Below are 6,185 nucleotides of genomic sequence, written 5' to 3'. Positions count from 1 at the left end.
CTTAACCAAATGATCAAGGTTAAAACTACCAATGATGTCATGTGGATATCAAATAACCCTAGAAATGATATAAATAATGAGAAATATAAATGAAGAAAAAGGTACTTTACCTCTATGATATTCTTGTCTAAAACTAATCAACCAAGTCTAATCATTAGAAAAACATCAAACAAACCCAAATTGAGAAACCTTCTACAAAATGCTGACCAGTAGTCCTCAAAGGTTTCAAGGACATGAAAAACAAGGAATGATTGGAAAACTGTCATAGACCAGAGGAGACTAACACAGAAGACTTGACAACTAAGTGCAGTGTGGTATTCTGGAATAAAAAAAGTACATCAATAGAAAAATTAGTGAAAATGAATATGAATGTGAATACAGATTGGACTTAACAGTAATATACCAATGTTGGTTTCTTAGTTTTGATGTGTCAAGGTAATGTAAAATTATTATAATGGAAAACAAATTGAATAAGGGGTATATCAGAACACTTGGTATTCTATAAGTATTCCAAAATTTAAAAATTATTAAGTAGTAGATTTTATCAATAGATAAGTAGTAGATTTTATTTTTTTATCAAAATAAAAAAATTTTATTTTTTGTAAGTTAATAAAGTTGGTAAATATTAAAAATTTAGAATATTTCAATCTTAATCAGATTATATTAATTGCCCATTAGTATACTTTGACTATGCAGTGAGATATAATGGCAGATCAAATCAGCTAGGAGAAAAATAAAGAAAAAAATTTCTCTGCACATCTGAGTTCAGTGTGAATGAATAAATATATAATCTGTCTATAAATATATGCATGTGTCATAGTTCAGTGTACAGCTTTTTCAAATATTCACATTGCATTTTAGGCCAACATTTAAAATAATCACACTTGTAAAAATATTTTAGAAGTAAAGCAACCACAGGAAAAAAATTATTGTTTTCAATGTTGTCTGTAACCTACTCTAATGTCTTATAATCTGAACACTGCAGTTTAAAAATACATTTGACATCTAAAGGACAAACTCCTTCATTACCCTTCCATTTGAAATCTTCCTGAGTATTTGCAAGTATATTCTTTCAGAAATACTACAGAATCATTTTGTTAAGTTTTATGTAAATTTCATTGGGTTCTATAATGGAAAGGCATGTATTGAATTTAATTTAGAGAGGTTTAGTAGGTTTAAAATATATAATCTCCTGAGCCCAAGTTCATGGCAAGTCTCTTTACTGCAGACTTTATAGTCTTAAAAAGCATAGCTCCTGCATAGTTCAAGTTTTTCCTTAACTACTTTTTTTTACATTTTTCTCACTGCTGCGAATGAGATACTTTATTCCATATCATTCTCCTTACTATCTTACTACTCTAGCACAAAATAAATCTGATATTTGTGCATTTATTTTACGACAAAACACAATTGAAATACTTATTATTTCTGATATTTGTTCATTAGATTATCATGTGATTTTTTTTTTACAGGTAATACTATCACCTGCAGAGTGAAAAAAAAGTTTTTCTAATACTTAACACTTTATGTAATTTTCTTGTAATTACAGTGACTAAAACTCAAAGAACACATATAAATAAGAATAATAATAAAGATGACATCTGGGAATAGTTTTGCTATAAATTTTAATATGGACACCTTTATGGTCAATGGTTTCAAGCCAATTCATGCTTCCTTGATTTGTTTTGTTTTGCTTATGCCATCCATGGTTCAATTTTGTGAACTGCAAAAATAATTCTAAGTCTTATAATTTTATCAATGGACTTCTCAAAGGTTCTGCTTTGCTTAGTTATCTCTTTTCCTATTAAGATACTAGGACTGGAAGAATGAAATACATGGGACGTCATACAGTATCTCAATTATAAAAGAAATCCAACTGTGTGTCTGACTCTTCCTTCTTTTCCACTCCTGTTTTGATCTAAAGCTAATTTCACTCTGTCAAAGTGAATTCAACTGTGACTTGATATCTGCTTTGGTTTTGATTTTATTCTAAGTATTTTAGAAGCAAAACAAGACATGAGAAATATAGAAAGTGCTGAACTTCATACTGCTAGTTTCCAGTCTTTTCACTGATATTTTTAATATGGGACTGCTAAAAATTTAAATGAAATATAAGTTGCATACTGCTGTGAAATATCCTATTTCAAGATATTAATAATTTCCAAGTCACCAATACACTCAAAGCCTTTCACTTCCTTTGTTACTTGACCAGAGCATCAAAACAGAGTACCATATCCTTCTAAAACACGCCCATCCTTAAACACTGTGAAACAGTAGTACTGTGATATATTTGTATTATGCTCATTGTTCCTTTCCATTTCCACTTCCCTTCCTTCTCATTCAGCCGATCGTTAAAAGCTGAAATATTTCTAGTCCTTTTTCACCATCTCCTGATCTTTTCTTCCCTCTCTCTTCCCCCAGCCTCCTATAAGGAGAGACTACCCACTCCTATGGTTTGAACTACCATGACCACCAGGTCTTAAATATCCATCTTTGGCTTTGAGCTCTCTCTCTTGAACTCCAGATCTGAAAATTCTACTGGTTCCTCAATTTCCTTAATTTTTTGCCTTATAAATACCCCAAATTAAAAATATACCAAGATAAATTTGTTATGTTCCTTTCCAAACCTGGTCCTTTTATTCAATATCCTCTATCAGAAATTACAACTACTCTCCAATTGTTTAAGCCACCAATCTGAATGCCATTATTTATTTCTTCAAACTCACTTCCCAAATCTGCTCCCAAATCTCTCTCATATTTATTGACTTTTTTATAGACATATTGTCACCACCCTAATCCATGCACAGCACATATTACACATGGGCTATCAAAACAGCCTTTATCTTCGCATTTATACTCTGGTCCCTTCCTACATGATTTTCCCCCGTGGTGGGCAGAAATGCAGTGGTACTTTTAATACAAATCTAATTGTAACCTACATGATTAACTTACTTAATAGTTTTTAATTTTTTTAAAGATTTTTTTGATGTGGACCATTTTTAAAGTCTTTATTGAATTTGTTACAATATTCCTTTTTTTCATGTTTTGGTTTTTTGGCTGCGAGGCACATGGGCTCTTAGCTCCCCAACCAGGGATGGAACCCGCAGCCCCTGCATTGGAAGGAGAAGTCTTAACCACTGGACCACCAGGGAAGTCCCAGTGTTTAATTTTTGTAGGCTGAAAAAATATGGCTTTCTATACTCTCAAGTTCTTGCATCTATATCACTCTCATAACATTCAATAAACTCTTCAGTGATTCACTACAATTTAGCTACAATGGACCACTTTTTGTTTCCTGAATGAAGAATATTCTCCCTCAAGGATAAAATATTTTATCTGGGTGAACTCCCATGATATTTTATGATCACATAGTTTCTTGTATCCGTATCTTTATAACATTTGGTGTACTTGGCTTTTTAATATCTCTCTTTGTCACTAATTGGATTTCATTCCACTACAGCTTTAAGCATTTTACTTAATTTTACACTTACTATACTTATGGTTGTGTTCCATTCTTCAAAAAACACTGTAATTATTATTCTCACATACACAAACATGCACAGACACTCACTTTTACAGAGCTTCTTGGGCATTTCCACATTAAGCTTATATTACAATTGTTTCTTACAGCTTATACCAGTTTTTACAATAATCTAGGACAAAATTAATAGTTGGGGTCTAACCATTATATAAATAAAATTATTTCTTGCCAAAATACTATTTAAAGAAAGAAATACTGTTTAAGTTTAAAGAAATCAGCTTACAAATATCCGTGTTAATGCTTTTGCTTGAGGGAAGCAGTAAACATCATGTTATTTTTCATAATGATCACCTTTGTCTCTTCTCCCTTAATTTTTATGAGGTATATTTTGGGCTATTTTATTTTATTTAGAATCATCTTCTGTTATAAGATATATTTAATTTATCTATTGATAGTGGTAGTAGGCATTTGTTATGCATATTAAAGTTGGAATAATGCCAGAACCTTAGGCATTATTTGTCACTTGTATTTCCAAATTCATGAGAATTAGATGTATTCATTACTTTGGGAAGTGTTGATGTGCTAGAGATCTCACATTTCAAAAGGGATGCTCTGATCTTTAGAATATCTCAATGACCCAAATTCATGCTATATTCTGCTCCAAAATTTTGGACATTTGCCATTCTCTCCTTCAAGGTATATTAACATTGGAAATAAAAGTAGGGCTCCCAATGTTTCACAGATATTTCTTCCAAAAATAGTCAGTTCACTGTTGTGTGTATGTATGCTAATTTATACTTTATACTGCTGTTTTTCAAATGGCTGAAAATCCTTTGATTTTGGATTGCAGAAGTGAAACTTCCAGAAAAACAGCGTGAGGAACTCTCTTCCTGGGAAGATATCTACTCAGCAGTTCAAAATTTGCAATGACAATTGTTGAAAGTCTTTTGGACATTTATCGAAGAACGTGCAATAATTTTTGACAAAATTTAACAAAAATCAACAAAGCTTAGTAGGGACAGTATTGGCACTTGAGTTAGAGGCTTCTACCATCCACTCACAGTCTGCCTTGTGGAATAACTGTTCCACTAGACTCGGTAATAAAAGGGCAGTTCTTATCTTCCCCAGTTCCCTGGGCAGAGGAGCTATTCTATGTGGATTAGGCTGGTGGACACCAGCAGATCACATTTTCCTGAGCTCCTCACTGCAGAAGGCCCATATCAAGTGGATGGTGGCAGCAGGGCAATGGTGCTATTCTCCTATCCCCAACTTCTAATACCTAATAAGGATCTGGTGGGGCAGCTGGTGAAGAGTAGAGCCCCCCTTTCCTACAGAGACCTGTGATGCAGGGCAGTTACTCTCATGGACTTGGCAGTCAAGTGTCATCTCTAATCTCCTCCAGCGTCCTCGGGCAGAAAAACTTATTCCTAATTAGTGCGGCAGCCAGTGAACATGGCAGATCCCATTCTACTGGTTCTGGATTGCAGAAGGTTCATAGTAGACAATTCCCACCTCCCCCCACAAACTGCTCTTTTCCACAGGGACTATAACTATGAAGCGGCTGAGTATTCATACCACACACAAAAGTTAACAAAAATGCATCACAGGCCTAAGTTTTAACAGCTAAAACTATAAAATTCATAGGCAAAAACAAAGGGGTTAATCTTTGTGATCTTGGGTTAGGCAATGGTTTCTTAGATATAACACCAAAAGCACAAACAATAACCAAAAAAATTAGATAAGCTGGACTTATTAAACAAAAACAAAAACAAAGGAAGAAAATCAAAACAGCTTTGTGCCATCATGAAAAAGAAAACCCACAAAAAGGAAGAAAATATTTGCAAAACATATATTTGATAAAGAATTTGCCTTAAGACTATATAGAGATGTTGACAATTCAATAACAAAATTTATAAAAAATGGACAAAAATCTGAATAGATATTTCTACAAAGATGATAGACAAGAGGCAAATAAGCATATGAAAATATGCTCGACATCATTAGCCACCAGAGAAATGCATTTCAAAGCCACAGTAAGATGTCATTTCATGCACACTATGATGGCTAAAACAAAACATAGTTAAAAGTACTGAGAAGGATATGGAGAAAATCATGCATTGCTGGGTAGGTATATAAAATGGTGCAGCCACTTAAAAAAAAAAAACAAAAAACTGCTTGGCAGTTCTGTAAACCATAGACTTATTGTATGAACCAGCAATTCTACTCCAAGAGAGATGAAAATATACAGTCATACCAAAAATAAAAAGTATGTGTATGTTCATAATACTATCATTCATAATAGCCAAAAAGTGAAAACAACTCAAATGCCCATCAAATGATGAATGGATAAACAAACTATAGTATATCCAAACAATGGATTATTATTTGACAATAAAAAGGAATGGAATGTTGATACATATTACAACTTGCATGATTCCATATATATGTGTTAGCATATGGTATTTGTTTTTCTCTTTCTGACTTACTTCACTCTGTATGACAGACACTAGGTTCATCCACCTCACAACAAATACCTCAATCTTGTTTCTTTTTATGGCTGAGTAATATTTCATTGTATACATGTGCCATATTTTCTTTATCCATTCATCTGTCGATGGACACTTAGGTTGCTTCCATGCCCTGGCTATTGTAAATAGAGCTACAATGAACATTGTGGTACATGACTCTTTTTGAATTACGGTTT

The sequence above is a fragment of the Physeter macrocephalus genome, chromosome 9 (genome assembly GCF_002837175.3).
Source record: "Physeter macrocephalus isolate SW-GA chromosome 9, ASM283717v5, whole genome shotgun sequence".
Taxonomy (NCBI): Eukaryota; Metazoa; Chordata; class Mammalia; order Artiodactyla; family Physeteridae; genus Physeter; species Physeter macrocephalus.
Note: the sequence above shows the minus strand (reverse complement) of the source record.